We start from the raw sequence: 20185 nt of genomic DNA, 5'->3' as shown, positions 1-20185 counted from the left end.
AGCCGGCCCATTCGTGCCGAAGCATGGCTCTCCCACGTCAAAACGTCATTAAAATAATAATAATTATTACTTCTGGCTTTCTTATTAGAAAGCCAGAAGTAATAATAATGCCTTATGCCTTGTTACTTAAAATAATCGACCAAGTGAGAGTCGGATTCGCTATTTGTTGTTGTAGCGGCAATAGATATACACAATCTGTGAAAATTTCAGAAGTCTAGCTGTAGCGGTTCTTGAGATACAGCCTGATGACATACAGACAGACGGACAGACAACGAAGTCTTAGTTAGGGTTCCGTTTTTACCCTTTGGGTACGGAACCCTAAAAAGTATTTCTGCCTAGTAGACTGCCTACGCTCTAGAGTGGTAGAGAAGTGGTGGACAACTTTTTTATTTAACGCTTTTTTATTTATTTAGTCGGTATTAATAATAATAAAGACATGTTATGTTCGTGTCAAAGGTTCTTACAATTAAGTTTTAATTAATTCTTATGAAATGTCATAACCGAAATTTGAGTAGGTATAAAATTAAAATGACACTCCGTTAAAATTTTATTCGAGCCTGTAGAGCTGGTAGTTGTAAGTTATGTAACTAATTAGCTGATCCTTTTATGGTTTAGGTCATCGAATGCTGTTGAAGAGTTTTAAGCGTGTGGACTAATAATAATACTCCCCCCACACCGGTTTCGGTGACGGTGGCCAGTTTATTGAAACCAGGCCAGGTACGCATTTATAGTGCCCAAGTGTGTGCGCAGTACACAAGAGCACTCTCTATTCCTTCACTCTCATAACCCAGTGCTACGGAAGACCGACACGACTGGCGAGAGATCAGGCGCAGGACCGACTTTTTAAATGCCCATCCGACGCATGGATCATCTTACTTGTCAGACAATCAGGTGATCAGCCTGCAATGTCCTAACCAAACTTGGAAATAACATGTTTCCAATGCGGAAATCGAACCCACGCCCTCCGAGTCAAGAGCCACGCTCTTAACCACTGGACCACGGAGGCGTGTGGACTAATGATCGTAGTATGATTGACATGAACTACAAAAGTTAATATTATTTACTAATAATTACTAGATGACGCCCGCAACTCTATTGCGCCAAATTGCGTTTATTGCGCGAATACCGTACCTTTTTCCGGGATCAAAAGTATCCTAGGTCCTTTCCCTGGACACAAAGTATCTCCAATAACTCCATACCCAACAAAATCGGTTCAGTGGTTTGGGCGTTATAAGGTAACAGTAAACAGACAGAGCGAAAGTGTCTATCTGTTACCTTATGACGCCCAAACCACTGAACCGATTTTATTGAAATTTGGTAGGTATATTATATCCCGGCAAAAGAACAATAGGACACTTTTTATCCCGGTATAAAATGTACGGTTCCCACGTGATAAACGAATTTTGGCGCAACGGAGTTTTTTTTAATGAAATAAGGAGGCAAACGAGCAAACCGGTCACCTGATGGAAAGCAACTTCCGTCGCCCATGGACACTCGCAGCATCAGAATTGGTGCGTTGCCGGCCTTTTAAGAGGGAATAGGGTAATAGGGGAGGGTAGGGATGGGAAGGGAAGGGAATAGGGGAGGGTAGGGAAAGGAATAGGGTAGGGGATTGGGCCTCTAGGGAGTTGCTGGAGTCATCTAGTAAAATCAAAATTTTCTCCATAATAATTACTAAAATAATGTTATCGGTTCTAGAGTCAGCCTCTAGGTTTCCTACTCAGATAGGTTGACTCGGCTAGTCACTAACGGCCGTTCCCAATATTTGATCTATCTCTGGTTTTGCCCTACTAGAGATAGGAATAGCTCACAATTGACATAAAATATATGTCTCTAATGTCTAATGTGAGCTATTCCTATCTCTAGTAGGGCAAAACCGAGATAGATCAAATATTGGGAATGGCCGTAAGTTATGTAAGAACAGGTGAATGTGGTCGGGCACCTTGTTATCTATTTATAGCAGGTATTTCGCATAGACTATGCTAAAATCTAGTAGTATTATAAAACTAAAAGTCGCCTACAACTTCGTAGTGCCGTGATTCGATTACCGCTCGGAAATCGTACATTTTGCATGAATAAAATTATTTTTGAATCTTTTTTTATTATTCGTAGGTCTTTTTTCAATACCAGGGGGGTGTGCCAAAATCTTTTCATTTTCGCTTCGTTATAGAATCGCCGATGAAAATGTATGGCATTTACAGCCATACATACCAAGCGGTCATTGACTCCCTGTCAACAACTTGTCATTTTTTATACAAAGCCACGATTGACAATGAAGTGTCAGATGTTGTCAATCGCAGCTTTGTATAGAAAATGACAAGTTTTTGACAGGGATGATCTGCAATGACCGCTACCGCCATGTTTCGCCGAGGACAGTATAGTAGTGTTTTTCTTTTTTCGAGGTCGGTAAAACATATCCATGATAGGGCTATACTATTGAATTGACAGGGAAATCAAAACAATATTAATATTTGATGTGTTTATAACCTATATTACTTATTGTGAGGTCAGAAAGCCACCAAATTTATTATGCAGTCACATACCATAACATACAATACATGTGTTATATATATATTAACATATAAATGTAATTAATTTGAATTTACTATATCTATTTTGCTATACAGATACAACTGTTATTACCAACAGATAGAATTTATATTCGCTTGGGGAAACGTTATAAGAGTTAACATACCAATGGTAAACAATAATCGCTCTATTATCGTAAGAAATTGAGTTTATTTTCGTATGGTGGAGGTGTTTAAGGCTATATGCACACGACTGGGCGTCGAAGTATGCAAATAATGTGGTACTGGACCCCAAACAATCGGACATAGGAATGCTGAGGTTACGAAATTGGTGCCTATTTATAGTGTAGACTTGGTTTAGTCTAATTAATTCTAGAATTATTGTCATGAACGCAAAGTGCAGGTTGTAAAGGTACGTGCACATTATGAGAGTTATGAATTTATGCGGCAAGCAAAAACAGGGAGTCTGTATTTTATAAGATGTTCGTAAGGATGGACGTGAATTTTTATAAATGGTAGGAAAAACATCGAATAAGGGACAAAATAAGTTGAAGGATTGGATTTGAATTTGTGTGTGATATTATATTCTACTTATTAGTCACTTAATATAATATTATGTCGAACATGTTACATGTAAAAGCTCAAACTTAGAAATTGATTGGATTATAATCAAGTGAGGCGGATCTGAATAAGTGATAATAAATAGATAAAAAAATATTCACATAACACACATAAAAAGAACGAAACATTAATGAATGAACTATTGAATAAATGAATGAATGTGATCGAACTCCATTCACACGACACAGAATCCTAGTTATTCGAACATAATACATGGGACCTTGACTACCGTATAAAATATCGTGTTTTACTTAGATATTGAGTATTTGCTAGTATTGTCGATCGAAAGATGCTTAGTGGATTTAGAAGTGGCAGCTTAGTCTGTTTTTCCCCGGGCCAGAACTAATCCTTAGAAATTTTTCATACGAAAATTTGGATCAATTACCGCGGTAATTTAAATAAATAATAATTAAAGACAAGTCAATGATTTCATTGAAAAAACTACACTTTAGGAATAATATTCCCTGATGAAACTTGATGAAGCTTTTTTGGTAAATTACAACGTACGATTATTATGATATTATTGATTATTATTATTTATTACATATTAGAACGTATTATTATAATATTATTTTATTAAAATGAAAAATGTTCCATATTTTTTGGTAAAAGATAGCGCCGAGCAAGTTTCTAACGCCGCGCCGGTTCCACCGGGCTAATAGGTAGGCTCGATGTTAAAAAATGTAAACAAAATTACACGAAAAATATATTTTATTTCTTTTGGTAGTGTCTATCTTAAATAGTAAAGATAATCTCGCAAATGACAGCCGGAAATAACTGGCGACTGCCATATCTACGCTCTCCCTGTGTCTACCAACAGTAGCAGTAACTATACACCGCCTGTGCCATGTTGTATCTTATATCTGCCTGTCACTAATAAATCTCAGCACAATTTGTTTACTATATAACGTTACACGAACTTATAAACTCTTGTTTCCCTAGAGCAGTGGTTCTTAACCATCCGTTTTTTATCCTGGGTCAGTAACTAACATTTTCTTGAGTGTTTAGTCAAAATCACTTGTTTCGATAGCGAAGTTAGATGGGATAAAGCGAGATTTGACATATTATAGCATCTCTTGGCGCTTGCGAAACGTAAAGATTTTAAAATCTTTACGTTTCTATCTTCTATATATATAAAACTCAAAGGTAAGTGACTGACATGGTGATCTATCAACGCATAGCCCAAACCACTGGACCGATCGGGCTGAAATTTGGCATGCAGGTAAATGATATGACGTAGGCACCCGCTAAGAAAGGATTTTGATCAATTCTACCTACAAGGCGTTAAAATAGGGGATGAAAGTTTGTATATAATGATACTTCTTAACGCGAGCGAAGCCGCGGGCAAAAGCTCGTTCTATATATTTGTGATATCTAAGGCTGGGTTTATATGCGGCGGCGCGATCGCGCGGTTTGGCGGCTACATAACGCACGATGAAAAGAAATTTTATTGTATTCGTAGTATGTTGGCGACAGCGCGCAGCGCTACTGATTGAATAAATCGTAACACGAATAAAGGTTTTCTTTCTTCTTCTTCTTTCTAACATAGTATATTTACTTGTGATCTCGCGGTGTAGCGGCCAAGCCGCTCGTTCGCGCGGACGCATATAAAGCCAATCTGACTCTGGACTCTACATTTAAATAGTTGGTGTTGGTGACGACGAAAATTGCATCAGGGAATGAGAAATGATTAGGTTATGCAAACAGGTAGCTGGACAGGTAGGGCGAGTTCGGCTCAATTATACACGATGGCGCCTGCGCGGGCGCATACTGGACTGTTGCCCAATAATTGAACGACTGTACAGGGCCTCGTAGAAATACGGCGTTAAATAGAAGAGGGCAAACGAGCAAACGGCTCACCTGATGAAAAGCAATTACCGTCGCCCACCGCGGGCGTATGTATAGCTTTGATAAGGGGGGGCGGGTCGGTCCCTAACGTAAAAAAGCGGCCAAGTGCGAGTTGGACTCGCCTATGAAGGGTTCCGCAGCAGCAAATAGGTCACGCATTTAGGAAATCATCAAAAATATTCAAAAATATTTTCTTATTTTTTCTTTTAATTTTCTAAACATGACGGTGCGGCGCAGCGGCGGGAACACTGCCGATTAAAATCGGTGCGGTACATAAATTTTGTCGATTGGACAAGTAAGCTGGATAGTAATGGGGGGGGGGGGGGGCGGGACCCCCAGGACCCCCCTTATATACGCCCATGTCGTCGCCCATGGACACTCGCAATATCAGAGGAGCTGCTAGTGCGTTTTCGGCCTTTATTAATCCATTTCGATACCTGCAGTTTCGTATATGAAATAAATATGAAACATACATACATCTCGCTTCACCTAGATCTATCTGCCGACCTACCGATATGCCTAATTGTTACAAAGAGAAATTACTACGATTATTAACAAGCTTACTATCAATACATTGATTTCTGATATGTCGGATCTTTGTTCACGGGATTCTGTGCCCTCCGGCTATGGAGATAAAGAAGTAAATCATGCGTATCGAATGTAATACTCTGATGACCCAAAGGAAGTTTGTCGGTTCACTTCATTGACGTACCGTATTAGAGACGTCGCATAAAAATATGTTAAGCGCTAAAGTTCACTTCAGTTAAAAGATAAAAGCAGTTAGTGTGTATGGTTTTCGTAGAGTTTGAACAACCAATGACCAGTCCTATTTTGATAATTCAGGTGGATTTTTGTCAGATGAACATTCATCAAGTTTTTATCAGTTTATGAATGAAATGTTAAAAGGCACAATAGATTTTTGGTTGGTAATTTTCCTAAAAACTGTTTCCAAAAAATGTTATTTAATTTACTACAAGAGCAGTAAATTCTCGTCAGCAACTTAGACTTCATTGTCGTCTGAGGTTCTGCCACATTCAGAGAGCTATATTTTATTTTACAAAAGCTCAATAAATTTTTGTCAAGATGTTCATTGAATGACAGTGAAGTAAATGTCTGTGAATGCGGCAGTTACACCTTTAAACATATTCATCTTCTGAAAAAAAAACGTCTGTTTTCCTCAATCTCACAGCTTATTTTTGCACTGCTCGATATCTCCGTATGGTACGTCGTCGGTTCAATTATATATGACGAATGATACATGTATTATCGTGGAACATCGCCAATTGCAGGCAATCAGCCTACGCGCTCCCTTCACTTTGCGAGTTTGATTTGATGAAATATACCGCGCTGTGTCCCTAGCGCATTTAGCGTGGGACTAGTAAAGTTGCTATAGAAATATTGATGCTAACAAAACGTGTTTATGTGAATTTTATTTCATTATTTATATTCTTTATTTAGAAACTCTAAGCACGCAAATGTATAAAGGTGGACTTAATCATTAGTTGTGTAAAGGTTTGTCCGTCTGTCTATGACCCCCTTACACCTATTTAGGCCATTAGCCATGGAGATATTTGAGTATTGAGATATAGTAGTTTTTGCAAATGCAAAATTTTATACGTGGGAGAGCCATGCTTCGGCACGAATGGGCCGGCTCGACCGGAGAAATACCACGTTCTCACAGAAAACCGGCGTGAAACAGCGCTTGCGCTGTGTTTCGCCGAGTGAGTGAGTTTACCGGAGGCCCAATCCCCTACCCTATTCCCTTCCCTACCCTCCCCTATTCCCTTCCCTTCCCATCCCTACCCTCCCCTATTAACCTATTCCCTCTTAAAAGGACGGCAACGCACCTGCAGCTCTTCTGATGCTGCGAGTGTCCATGGGCGACGGAAGTTGCTTTCCATCAGGTGACCCGTTTGCTCGTTTGCCCCCTTATTTCATTAAAAAAAAAAGAAAGCTGCAGGCAACATCTAGTTCAGGGATAAATGCTGCAGCAATATTTCGTTAGAATATAGAGCATCACGTTTAGGTCCGCTGTGACCTGTGACCTAGGACCTATGACTTGTGACCTAGGACTATCAGATCAGTGACACGCTAAGGGCCTGCGACTTAGTAAATTCTAGATCCTGAATTCAGAATCATAAATTCAGTTCATATAATTCAGAATCCTAAATTCAGGTCTTAAATTCTTTATTTACGCGGGTAGAGCTGAGTGTAACTTCTTGTATTCATATATTGTAACGCCTGCAACTCCATCGCGCAAGAACCGTACATTTTTTAACTTTGATGTTTCCGAGATAAATAGTACCCTTTGTCCTTTCTATACGTAAAGCATTTTTGTAACTCAGCCATATCTGTTCAGCGGTTTGGACGTCAAGAGGCAGACAGACAGCTAATAATATTAGTACGGATGTACTGTGTATACAGTGTGTAACAAAAATAAGTGATAATACTTTCGGGTGTGTACGTATTCCTTGTAGAGAGTTCAATGTGAAAGTAGCAGCTCTGAAAGACGAAAAATTTTATTCACTTTTGTATGGGCAATGGCCCGAGCGTCACGAGTTTCTCCATACAAAAGTGAAAAAATTTTTTGGTCTTTCAGCGCTGCTACTTTCACAGTGAACTCTCTACAAGGAACACGTACACACCCTAAAGTATTATCACTTATTTTTGTTACACCCTGTATAGCCATGAGATTATGGTGTTAATATGGGATATAACCACAAGTAGGTCAGGTGGGTGCTAACCATCGTGTTTGGAACGCCATTAGAACTATTAGCGACCCCATGATTATCTGTTCTATCCAATACATCTGTCCCTTTCTTTCATACGTCAGGTATAAGGAGAGTAAAAGAGACAGCTACAATAATGGCGTGGCCCGAAAACCCGTTATCTGCGAAATAGTTATATGTATTTCCGGATTTCGTTTACTTTATCTACTTACTTTGACCTTTCAACCAATTAAATCTCTTAGCAAAGAGTCAGGCAGTTTCTGCGCTGCACCTTTTTTGCTGTAAGTTTTTATGTCTACTGGCTGTTTTCTACTGAGAACTACTTTACTAGCTATATAGCTAGTAAAACAGTCTAATATTATTAGAAAAAAAAAACTTTCAAAATATTAAATACTAAACTACTTATAATATGTATATATACAAACTTTAAATATAAAACTATAAAAAGAAAAACTTGCCCAAGTCGTCCCCATCTGGCAGAGTGCCCAGCAAGCTGACAGCATTGCCAAGTTGGATGGCAATTGCTATCCGCTGTGCCAGGTAGCTCCCAGCTCTGGGGTCTCGGGTGGCTTCAACAAGCTTCTTAGATATTTCTCTAAAAAGCTTATGTGCCCCCGCACCCCATGCGCCTAGTGTTTCCACCCCAAACGGTTCAAATATGAGATCTCCGAGCTGAGGTTCTCATATATTTGCGCCGCTTGATGTTCTCTGCTTGTACTATTATATTGTAAATGTGCGTCGGCCAGTCTGCAATAAAAAAATATCGTTTGGAGATACCCTCAGACCTGGAAACGTAGGATATATTTATCCGATGCAATGTACAGTTCCCGCGCGACAGTTAGCATCATCCAGTATTCACTTAAATGGTCAAAGACTATAAGAAAGAAATTCAGAAAGATCTTTGAACTTTAACTCACGGTACAACCATTACGGGTAACTTAAATTTTATGGTCCTTCCAGCCGGATATTTCGAAATTCTACGAATAGACCATTGTTTATATTTAATAAGCTGATGTTTTCTCACTGTGCCGACATGCTGGCATGCTTCGCAAATCAGTACTGTCTCGCGTCGACTTAGTGTATGCCAGTAACTTGCATATACTCGTAGTTATGTGCTGTCTCCGTTGGAAGTATAAACTGTATATAGCAACTATTGCAGTAACTTGCATAATCGGCTCATTAATTCTGCTAGAAGAATATAGTGATCGGTTGTGCTAGCGAAGAGTCAGACACATGCTTGACAGCAGTAACACACTAAAATAGGTATACACATAGTAAAAGAGTTTCCTATAACTTCCCTTCGCATTATCTTACCTTGCACAGTACACTTTGAAATATGATTATATTTCCTATTCAACATGGAGGTTATATTCTAATCTTTCTTAAAAAGAATTTGCATTCGCCACTTCATTCGCATCTCTGTTCTGACGCAACTTCATTTACAATATGAAAAATACTATTCTCAAGATCAGCAGCATTCGCGCCGGTGCCGCGGTGTAGCGGTAGGTTCCGCAACTCGGCCAAGCGAGGACAGGAGCACCATGGGGTTTTTAGTGGGTAGACTACATGAGTCCTACATACCCCGGCGGATATCCCCAATTCACCGGGGATGCGGAAAGCATTTCCCCATGTTAAAAAAAAAAGTAGTAGCGCCAGTAAGTCAGTGCCCTTGCCAGCGACTGGCAAGTACGAAGCGACAATCAACTAACCAGGGGTAAGTATGTGGGCTGGCCCTTATTACTGCCAGCGGAAGTTCCGACGCCGCACGCCACTTGACTGGCTTTTTATAACTGGTATAGTGGCGTTTCATACTAACTGCGGTAATGCGTTTCGTCAAATAAACCAACAAATGATGTGGCTAAGATTAAGTAAATAAATAAAAATTTTGAGTTGAAATCGGAGTATTCGAATAGCGTAATTATGTTAATTACTACGGAAACAAAGAAACATTTAAGATGAAAATTGTGTTTCCGCGTGTTTAGATAAGCCATTTTTTGGATTTTGAACAAGCAACACCGCAGCTAGCAAGTTTGTCAGTTTTTTTTTATTAAATAAGGGGGCAAACGAGCAAACGGGTCACCTGATGGTAAGCAACTACCGTCGCCCATGGACACTCGCAACATCAGAAGAGGTGCAGGTGCGTTTTAAGTTTTTACGTCAAAATCATTCCATTTCACCGTGGCCCGTAGTTGGTTAAAATAATTAAACCCCAAAACCGCACATGTAATTACCATTTCTTGCTCCGAAGGCACGTAAAACAAAACTTCTCAACCGCAGCCGCGTGCAGTATGAAGACGCCATACACCACAGCTACCACTTTTTGTGTCCAAACATTGGAATTGTTGATCCATTGATCTCTAACGAGGCATTTGTATGTGCGGCGCGTCGCGCGTCACCACGTTGCCTCGCAATTAGACAATCGTTGTGTCCGAAAGTTTTCCTGTAGGGTTTTTTACGAGTTAGACGTTAGGTTCTATTTCAATGTTTAATATGGAATCTGCACCTTTTTTATAAGTGGATTGAGGACAATACTCCTAGTATTGTCCTCAATCCACTCAGACTTTTGTACCACTCAGCCGCAGCTGTGTAATGCGGGCCCTGTGAGGAGTTATCAGAATCAAGGGGCTAGAGTTTCCCACAACACTTTTGCCTCAGTGACATGAACATTGAACATGTTATATAAGCACATTTACTGTTTCATACCTTTGCCATGGCCCATGACTCTTAGGCATCCATTACACGGTAGGTTTTGCTGTCAGTTTTACCACAGTCATGGCTGTAACTGATGGATAATCTACCGTGTAAGAGCATGACAGACGTTGCATGAAGTTGATTGACAATAATCTGGATATTTTGATTTTTGCTTCATGCAAACATCAGTCACGAATTTTGAGTGAGCGTTATCACATCTGACAAAATAGGAAAAAAATTAGAAACATATACGTTTGAAAATTTTGGCTTTGACTAACATAAAACTGAAGAGAATTGAGTGACACTGTAATACCATTCGTCAGTCCATCAGTCACCATCAGTCAAACATAATTCATGATTGACGGAATTGACTGTCGCTTGCATGATCGTGTAATGGATGCCTTAGGTGGTGTCATGCAGCGCTGAAAGAGTAACTTTTTTCCTTACTTTTGTATGGGAACAGCCATGACGTTAAGGGGTTTGCCGTAGATATAAATCACAAAAAAATTGCTCTTTTAGCGCTGCTACTTTCATAGCAATTTCTATAAAGGGACTCATACACACCCTAAAGTATTATCACTTTGTTTTGTTACACCCTGTATTATTAGGTTAGGTTGTCAAATGTAAATAAATAATTATATTACTTTATTATTAATCAGACACGAACAAAATATTGTATTCACAATGTGTTTATGTAATGTGTTTTGAGTTGGCGACGCATCATTTCGTCACGTCTTTACCGATCCTCACCAATAAGCAATAATCCGATAGAGTCATTGATTCATAGCCTGTCAATACAGTTTAGTCGGAGTATGTTCTCGGATGTGGCCAAAGACTAAAGAGCCAGCGACACCTAGACTTTCGTAGTTTTATAAAAGTTTTCCTGTAATTTTTTTTTCCTCTTCTAATCTCTAATCAGTATTTAACTATAAGCAGGTGAGATGTACATGGCATGGCAGGTAGAGTGCTTCTACCACTGTAGATAGCACTATATATATATATATAGTCTTTTATGGTGGGTATGCCTAGATTTTTATGAACCTCCGTGTTTGTGATGAGCCCCGGGATTTTGAAATAGTTTTTAGTATGATGTTCTGCGTTCTTTGTAGGATTGAGATGTTGGAGTTACTCGCACACCCCTGTAAATGAACCCTATAATATTAATACCTCACCGGTTTCGATGACGGCGGCAGGTTTTATTGAAACCAAGTATAGTGCCCAAGTATAAGTATAAGTTTGGTTGCGGTTACTTTTGGTAGTATCCAGTTCTGGAGGTTACCAAACCTTCGATAAAGTATAAAGCTCATTATTTTTCTTATTTTCTTTGGTATAACTAAATCTCGTCATTATAAAAGACTAGCTGTACCCAGCGGTGTTACCCGCGGTTTATTGGGGAAAATAAATTGTGATATTTTGCCATTGTGAAAAGTAACATATTATGTGTTAACTGTTAATCCAGGGTATCAAGTAACTCCATACCAAATTAAGACGCGACAACAAGTAACAAACTCACAAACTTTCGCCTTTATTAATACTAGTGTGATGAAACGTCTGGCTGTCGCTGGCTCTTAGGCTATTACACCCGCTGTTTGATTGATAACTCGATATTTTTTGTAGTCCATCGACAGTCATTTGAATATAATCAGCGACGGATGGACATAATCATGTTACATTTTATTATTTAGTTGCCATTAAATAATATAATGGTAAAAAATGGACCACTCTCATCAATTATTAAGAAAATAAGATTTAGGTACTTTCAATCATACATGATATTACTAAATCAGTATAAGATTTATAATGTCACTAGATTCCATTCCTAAACTCCATTGTGCTGAAATTAGTTTATTGCACGGGAACCTTCAGTTTTTCAGTGTCAAAAGCGTAAATCTTTGAGCCTAAAGAGGTAACAGACAGACAGATTACAGATAGGCAGAAGCCCTTTCCCATTTAAGAATATTAGTAAGAATATAACGAATCTCTAAACAGTATTAATTTAAAAATCTTTCTTTTGCCAGACGTCTCCTTAAATTCGTTTATGAAAAAGACTTAAACGCGCGCACGCCAAATTAATTCTTAATCCTTTTGTTTTGATGTTTCGAAACTCGAAACCGCTACTAGCAAAAAACTAGCCAAGTGTGAGCCGGACTTGCACATGAAAGGTTCGTTACATACACGTAACACGCAATAATTATCCATATTTTGTTGTATCATTGTATGCACTAGCTACATAAAAATATTTTAATGGGTTCAAATACCTTTACTCCTTTGGCACTTTCAAATACGTTATACTTAACACAATGTTTTTTTCTTGTCCGATATGTTAGAAAAGCTGCTTGAAGACAAGAATAAAAATATGATTTTTAGGGTTAAAATGTAAAAAAAATACATTGTTTTTTATTCGGGTTAATAGCTATTTTATTTTAATATTTCTTGTGACGGCTACCAACCAAACCAAAATATATCATTTAAAAAATCTACTGTGTGTTTATTCAACAGCACAATGTAATATCCCCTCGAGTGCGAAAAATATGTTACACATTAACCTGTGTTAATGTGTAACATGAGTTTTATTACAAGAACTCGATAAAATTCTAAAATTTTTATAATACTTATACTGGGTCTTTTCGCCCTTCGAGTACGGAACCCTAAAAGCTCCAGCCTGGATTAATGAAATTCGACCATTGATCGTCTGTACCAGTTTTTACCGGTGCAGTAGGACCATACATGGTCCTTCGAGCCCTGTACCGTTGACTTTCTACCACTCACTACAGAACACGTTTAGCAATGTGAAATGGCGCTTTTCTAGATAATTAATGGATTAAGACACATAAAAATAAAAATCTATTATATAAAATTCTCGTGCCTCATTGTTTGTTCATTTAGTCCCTTCATAATGGCCTGCTGCATCGATTGTGTTGAAATTTTGTGTGTTTAATTATCTACAAGATGTAACAAAACTAAGTGATAATAATTTTAGGGTGTGTATGGGTACCTTGTATAGAGTTCACTGTGGAAATTTGCCCTTTCAGCACTGCTACTTTCACAGCAAACTCCTTTACTCTATACACACCCTAAAGTATTATGGAGAATCGATTAACAATCCGGACTGCATCAAAGCTGTATTAATGTCAGATGAATAATGCAGAATTGGGGTACTATGATCCAAGCCAAAAGACTAATTATTAAGGGGCTGTTTCACCACTTCCTGATAAGTACCGGATAGACTATCCACCACTTAACTTGACAGATAGAGAATGGAGAATCTTTCAAAAAAGTTGTCGATAGCCTATCCGGCACTTTATCAGGAAGTGGTGAAACTGGACCGTATTGTGCCTCGTTCCGTGACCGCAAACCATGAGATATAGCATGAAAATTCACAGAAATAGGAGTCAATACACTTTTTACTTCATCTAAATATTCTAACCATAAATCATTTATGGTGAACAATTATACTAAACTATGATAATTATTAATTATCGATCCTTATCTTATAACTGTCAATAATTAGATCTGCAACTGCTGTAACACGTACCTATGGTACGTGTTAAAAAATCTATCGACCTCGGAGAAATCCGTTCAGGTTCCTAGTGGAGCAACCAGAGCCTGTAGCCAAGACGTTTTCTTTATCGCTACTTTATAGAATCGTCGATCAAAATACGATATAAGACGAGTCGAAAGCCCAGCAGTGGACGAATATAGGCTGATATGATGATGATATGATGAGTCGAACGTCAACGTCTTATTAACGAACGCTAATGTCAGTTCCATACATTTTGACCGGCGATTCTACAAAGAAGCGATAAAGAAAAGGTCTTGGCTAAGGGGCCAGGTTTCCTCCGAGTGGAGCGACCAGGTCCATAATTGGTGATGTCCGCATAGCTGCTGGATTAACGGCATCTGGGCGTGCCTGGAATATGGATGCGGTCGAGCTGGATGTCAAAAATGCGATATATCATGTCATTTTTATAGTTCTTAAAAACACTTTGTTGTACTAAAAAAAATACAAACATAAGGAGAAAGATGACACAAAGAATTTATTTATTTCTAGTATAAATATTATCGTATTGTAGCAAGTAGTTAAAAATAATCTACCTATTTATTTTTATGAAAACCGTGTTTTTTTTAGTTTTTTTTTTCTTTAAAGTGGTTGAAGCTTCTATTATATATTATTATATATTGGTAACTACTAACTAGTATTGAAATAATTATATTCGAGTGAAAAGGAGATTTTTTACTTGCCACGAAGTCTTTGCTATTTATTCAAATATTATAATGAAACTTCACTTTTTATTTAAATTTTATATAGCAGGCATACTTGCTGACAGATCATATTTAAGCAACAATTGCAACGTGGCGTATAGCTTTGTTCACACTGTGCCTTTTTCTGATCGTCAAGGGCATGCGTTATAGCGCAGTCAACAGCGAACGTGAGGCATGCCTGCGAGTTGCGACGCATGCCCTCTGACCGTATCCAAAACTTCAAAAATGACAATATTGGCGTTGCATTTCTTGACCTAAACCTTACACCGGATCTAAAAATGTTCATAGCTCGTATCTAATAGAACCAGTGTAATTATAATTCGCTCGCGGCCAAATTTACTTTCGTTGGCGATTACCCGGTTGGAATCAGGTGTGTTGTATAATTTCTCTCGCAGCTAACAAGCTATGAAAGCTAAACTTAATTGAGCGAAATGTCAAATCAAATTATTATTTACAGCAAAGGTATATTTCTATTTAGTAACAACGAAACCACGAGACTATAATATAAACAATTAATCAAAATAACTAAACAAATTTTGATATTTTGAAGTTTTGCGCGGTGCGCCTCAATTTTCCGTTTGGGCTATAGACTTTTTCTTTGATATTTATAATATAAAGTTTTTTTTTAAATAGTTTTAGGACTAACTTTATTATACTAATGTATCTGCAGTGTGTTTAGAGTTATTTTCTTGACAGGATCCAACCGAGGACATAGCCATCATAATTGACGTGGGAGAGCCATGAATGAGGCACGAATGGGCCGGCTCGACCGGAGAAATACCACGTCCTTACAGAAAACCGGCGTGAAACAGCGCTTGCGCTGTGTTTCGCCGAGTGAGTGAGTTTACCGGAGGCCCAATCCCCTACCCTTTTCCCTTCCCTACCCTATTTCCTTCCTCACCCTCCCCTGTTACCCCTTAAAAGGCCAGCAACGCATCTGCTGTTCTTCTGATGCTGCGAGTGTCCATGGGCGACGGAAGTTGCTTTCCATCAGGTTCCATCAGGTGACCCGTTTGCTCGTTTGCCCCCTTATTTCATAAAAAAAAATATATATATTCTTGTGCATACTTTTAAGTAATACTATGAAAGGACCTCCTGTTTAAATAGTATGGGTGACAAGTTATGCCAAGTTTTTCATGTTTTAACGAAACATTTTTTTTGTTAACATTAAACATTTAGATTCTAAAATTCGCGTTTTCCAATACGTAACAGCTCACAGTTAGTGTATTTACTATACCAATAACTATAACTATTAATGGTAAACTATTACGGAGTGGTTTTAGCCGGAGAAACCAGGAAACCACGCACACCGGAACCTCACTTTCTAATGGATTAATATGGATTAGTTAAACTAATGTGTATCAAATTAGTAAAAGGCAGAGCAACGGTCAAGCAGAGTTGCGGTAGGTTCTATCGTACTTGCCTGACTTAATTTATTATGCATCCGAGCGAACGAGCGGCTTGGCCGCTACACCGTGAGATCACAAGCAATTGTATCCACGGAACGATTTATTTAAATAGCGGCGCGGTAGCGCTTATCATTAATTACATACATTTGCTTTTTATTTTTATATTATGTAATTTAGGGCCGTCATGGGCTGTTCGCCCATATCCTTTTTTTGGTATCTTTGTATAATATATTAGGTTTTTCGCACCAAGGATAATTGAAATACATAATATTATTACTTAATTGTAATTGTATTATGCTTAATTGTAATTACATTTACATTCATTTGCTTGTAAGTTGTAATCTTGCGGTGTATCCGCCAAACCGCGCGTTTGGGCGTGTACATATAAATCCAGCCTAAGTAGGGAGTGGAGCACCATGGAGACTGGGGTTTTAGTGGCAGGGAGTCCACATACCCCGGCTGATGTCCCCAATCCGCCGGATATGTCATAGCATTTTACAATTTATAATTTTAGGTGGTTAAAGTTAAAGTTATGGTCAAAGTTATAGTTATAGTTAAGGCTAACTTTAACTTTAACCTTAACTTTGACCACAGAATTTGACAGATGACAGCTGGTCCGACAAGGCTATACGATAAGGCGTGGGCGGGGGCGCTGCTGGTAGAAGAGAACTGTCAAAAATGGCGTTTATGAATGATGACAGCGTTAGTTCCTATTTTCGCCACGTTCATTTAAAGCCTTGTCGAGCTCAAGGTTATGGATAAATATGGCGTCCATTTTTTACTTTAACCAAAGATTTGACATTTTGTATTGTAGTTATAGTTAAAGTAAGTTGGTGCAACCACCTTGTAGTTTTTAAAGTACAAGTTTTTTCGCATTTAAGTATAATATAATTATGGATCCGAAACTGAAATTATAATACTTATAAGCATTTTTATCCAACTTCTTACACATGTTTTAAAATTTCTTTTGTTTTAAAACTCTGTCTTTAATCAATTTACCGTGTACAATGACTACAGTCATTATGTAGGTATTCTGTGGGCTCTCCTACGCCACTGGCATATCAATTCCTAGATCTGTACACAAGATAACTATTTTTAGCCAGTATTTAAACACTTGTTGCAAATGTTATAATTTATAAAACTTAGGATAAGCCATGAATATGCCCCTCCGCGCGAAAAAGCAGTTTGGCCGCTATACAAAGAGATCTCGTGGTGTAGCGGCAAAACCGTTGGTACACGTGGACAAACGATATAAATCAAACATATGTCATAGTTGCAGGTTAGGGAATTAGACAAAAAAATTAAAGGGCCTTTCTCGTAATTGTACTTCATCTAAACATGTCTATATGGCTAAGCAAAATATTTTCCAGGGTGAAATATCGGCGGCCGATATTCAGTGTTCGGGCAATTCACTATTCGTGGCATCGCTAGGCACTACTTACTTTACTAGTATCTAATTTTAGAAAAGCAAACAATTCGGGGCTTTTTTTAAGGATAAAAATGAATTATAAAATCGAAAATTTTGGGTTAGTCGCCCTCTTAATAAAAAATTTTGATAGGTATGGAGTATGGACTATGGAGATACTATGGGTCCAGGGAAAGGAAACTTTCCTAAAAAACTATTCCCCCGCGAGAAGATGTATTTGAGGAGAGAAATAAAAATATAGCTCTCTATGAGACGAAATACCGAGTATTTTTGCTGCTAATTGCTGATAATTGATTTGTAGGGTTCCGTACCCGAAGGGTAAAAACGGGACCCTATTACTAAGACTTCGTTGTTTGTACGTCTGTCTGTCTGTCTGTCTATGTGTCTCCAGGTTGTAACTCAAGAAAGGTAATAGTTTTGAAATTTTCACAGATTATGTATATCTGTTGCCGCTATAACAACAAATACTAAAAACAAAATAAAATTAATATTAATTAAGGGGGGCTCCCATACAACAAACGTGATTTTTTTGGCCTTTTTTGCTCTAATCAATAATAACAACAAGTAGGTAAGTATGAATTTTTTTTCAAAGTCCTTACTTATATTAAAATAAAATTAAAAATGAAGGGGGGCTCCCATACAAAAAACACAATTTTTGGTCTAATTTTGCTCTATAAATTATAATGGTACGGAACCCTTCGTGCGCGAGTCCAACTCGCACTTGGTTGATTAATTTTATAGGTCCGAAATAAACTATTTGAGACATGTACCTCATTCAATTTACATAAGTTTACTCTACAAGGGTAATTTAGCGCGTAGCCAAAATTAAAAGAAGTGTACTTAATAATACTCCCCACACCGGTTTCGGTGACGGTGGCCGGTTTCATTGAAACCAGACCAGGTACGCAGGAGTACTTTTATAGTGCCCAAGTGTGTGCGCAGTACACAAGAGCACTCTCTATTCCTTTTACTCTCATAACCCAGTGGGACGGAAGACCGACACGACTGGCGAGAGATCAGGCGCAGGACCGACTTTTTACATGCCCATCCGACGCATGGATCATCTTACTTGTCAGACAATCAGGTGATCAGCCTGCATTGTCCTAACCAAACTTGGAAATAACATGTTTCCAACGCGGGATTCGAACCCACGACTTCCGGAGTCGAGAGCGACGCTCTAACCACTAGACCACGGAGGCGTTAAGTAAGTATAGTGTACTTATAACGTCGTTAAAGAAAATTCTATTTAAACAATAAACAACAATAAATACATAATTACTAGCGTAAAACTTTCGCTTAAATATATCTAGGATACTTAAATATATCTAATACTCAAGATATCTAGGAAGTAACTGGCGCCAATGGCTTGTGAGTTGTTATGTAACACGGTGTGGTAGATACGGTTTTCAAATGTTTTATTTCCTTTTTTAATGTACAATTATTTTTACCATTGAATAAAGTTCTTTTTTTCTTTCTTTCTTTTTTTCTTTCTAACAGCCTGCGTACTGGCCTCAGGGCTAGTAGGCGTGAAATACATATTTAAATATTATAGCGTTAATAAAATATAGCTTTATATAGCCTGAGCGTTAACACAGCCTTTAAATTTGAGCCTCGGGCGCAGTCATTCTCAAAGTGTGTTCGAGCTGTGGCTCGAAGGCTCCGTAAATTCCTTGTAGGGGCTCCGCGAGCAATACATTGGGTATAGGTCTACCAGGATCTGATGGCTGACAGCCGATTTTCAAAAAATATGCTTGATCATTGGATATTTTTTTTTATTTGCATGTTTAACAAACATAATCAGCCGCTATAAGGAAAAAATGATCACAATGTTTTATTCCAATTACCTCGGTATTGCTAGAGTCAATTTATTTTCTCACTTTTTGCCATGATTCTGGTAGACTTACATGTTTTCACAAATGTCTTCAATCACCAGCAGTCACCAGCATCCAGGAGACAATTTATACAAAGACAAAATATTCTTTTTTTGGGGGTCCGTCAAAAGTGTCACTTCTTAAAAGGGTTCAAAAAAATTGAGAACCACTGCTTTAGCGGTAAGCTAAACGAACTTTTCTGGCTTCCTTACATTACACCGTGACGAACAAACGAATAGGTCAATGTAATTACAATGCGTGGTACATTAGCATGTGTGTAAATGGTCTTATTATCGTCGGCGCCGCGCCGACCGGTCATCCGGATTGACGATCGGCTGACGGCTGGCCGATTACAACGTTGTGATCATAAAGTTAATATACCTAGCGGAATAGAGAAACAAAGGCCTGAGCAAGAGAGATGTCACTATCAGTAACACTGCGTGGTAAAAAGAGACGTGTGATACATGACAGCAGCACTCTTTTTTTGACGTCCAGTCGGCACGTGCCGCACGTTGACAATTTAATCTCATAGAAATTACGTTCAATCATGCTTGTGTAAGTGTATACGTACACATATATATATATTTTTTTATGAAATAAGGGGGCAAACGAGCAATGGCAAAGCAAAACCTGATGGAAAGCAACTTCCGTCGCCCATGGACACTCGCAGCATCAGAAGAGCTGCATGTGCGTTGCCGGCCTTTTAAGAGGGAATAGGGTAATAGGGGAGGGTAGGGAGGGGAAGGGAATAGGGGAGGGTAGGAAAGGGAATAGGGTAGGGGATTGGGCCTCCGGTAAA

Source organism: Aricia agestis, chromosome 18 (assembly GCF_905147365.1).
Source record: "Aricia agestis chromosome 18, ilAriAges1.1, whole genome shotgun sequence".
In the NCBI taxonomy this organism is placed as follows: domain Eukaryota; kingdom Metazoa; phylum Arthropoda; class Insecta; order Lepidoptera; family Lycaenidae; genus Aricia; species Aricia agestis.
This window is presented reverse-complemented; position numbering follows the sequence as displayed.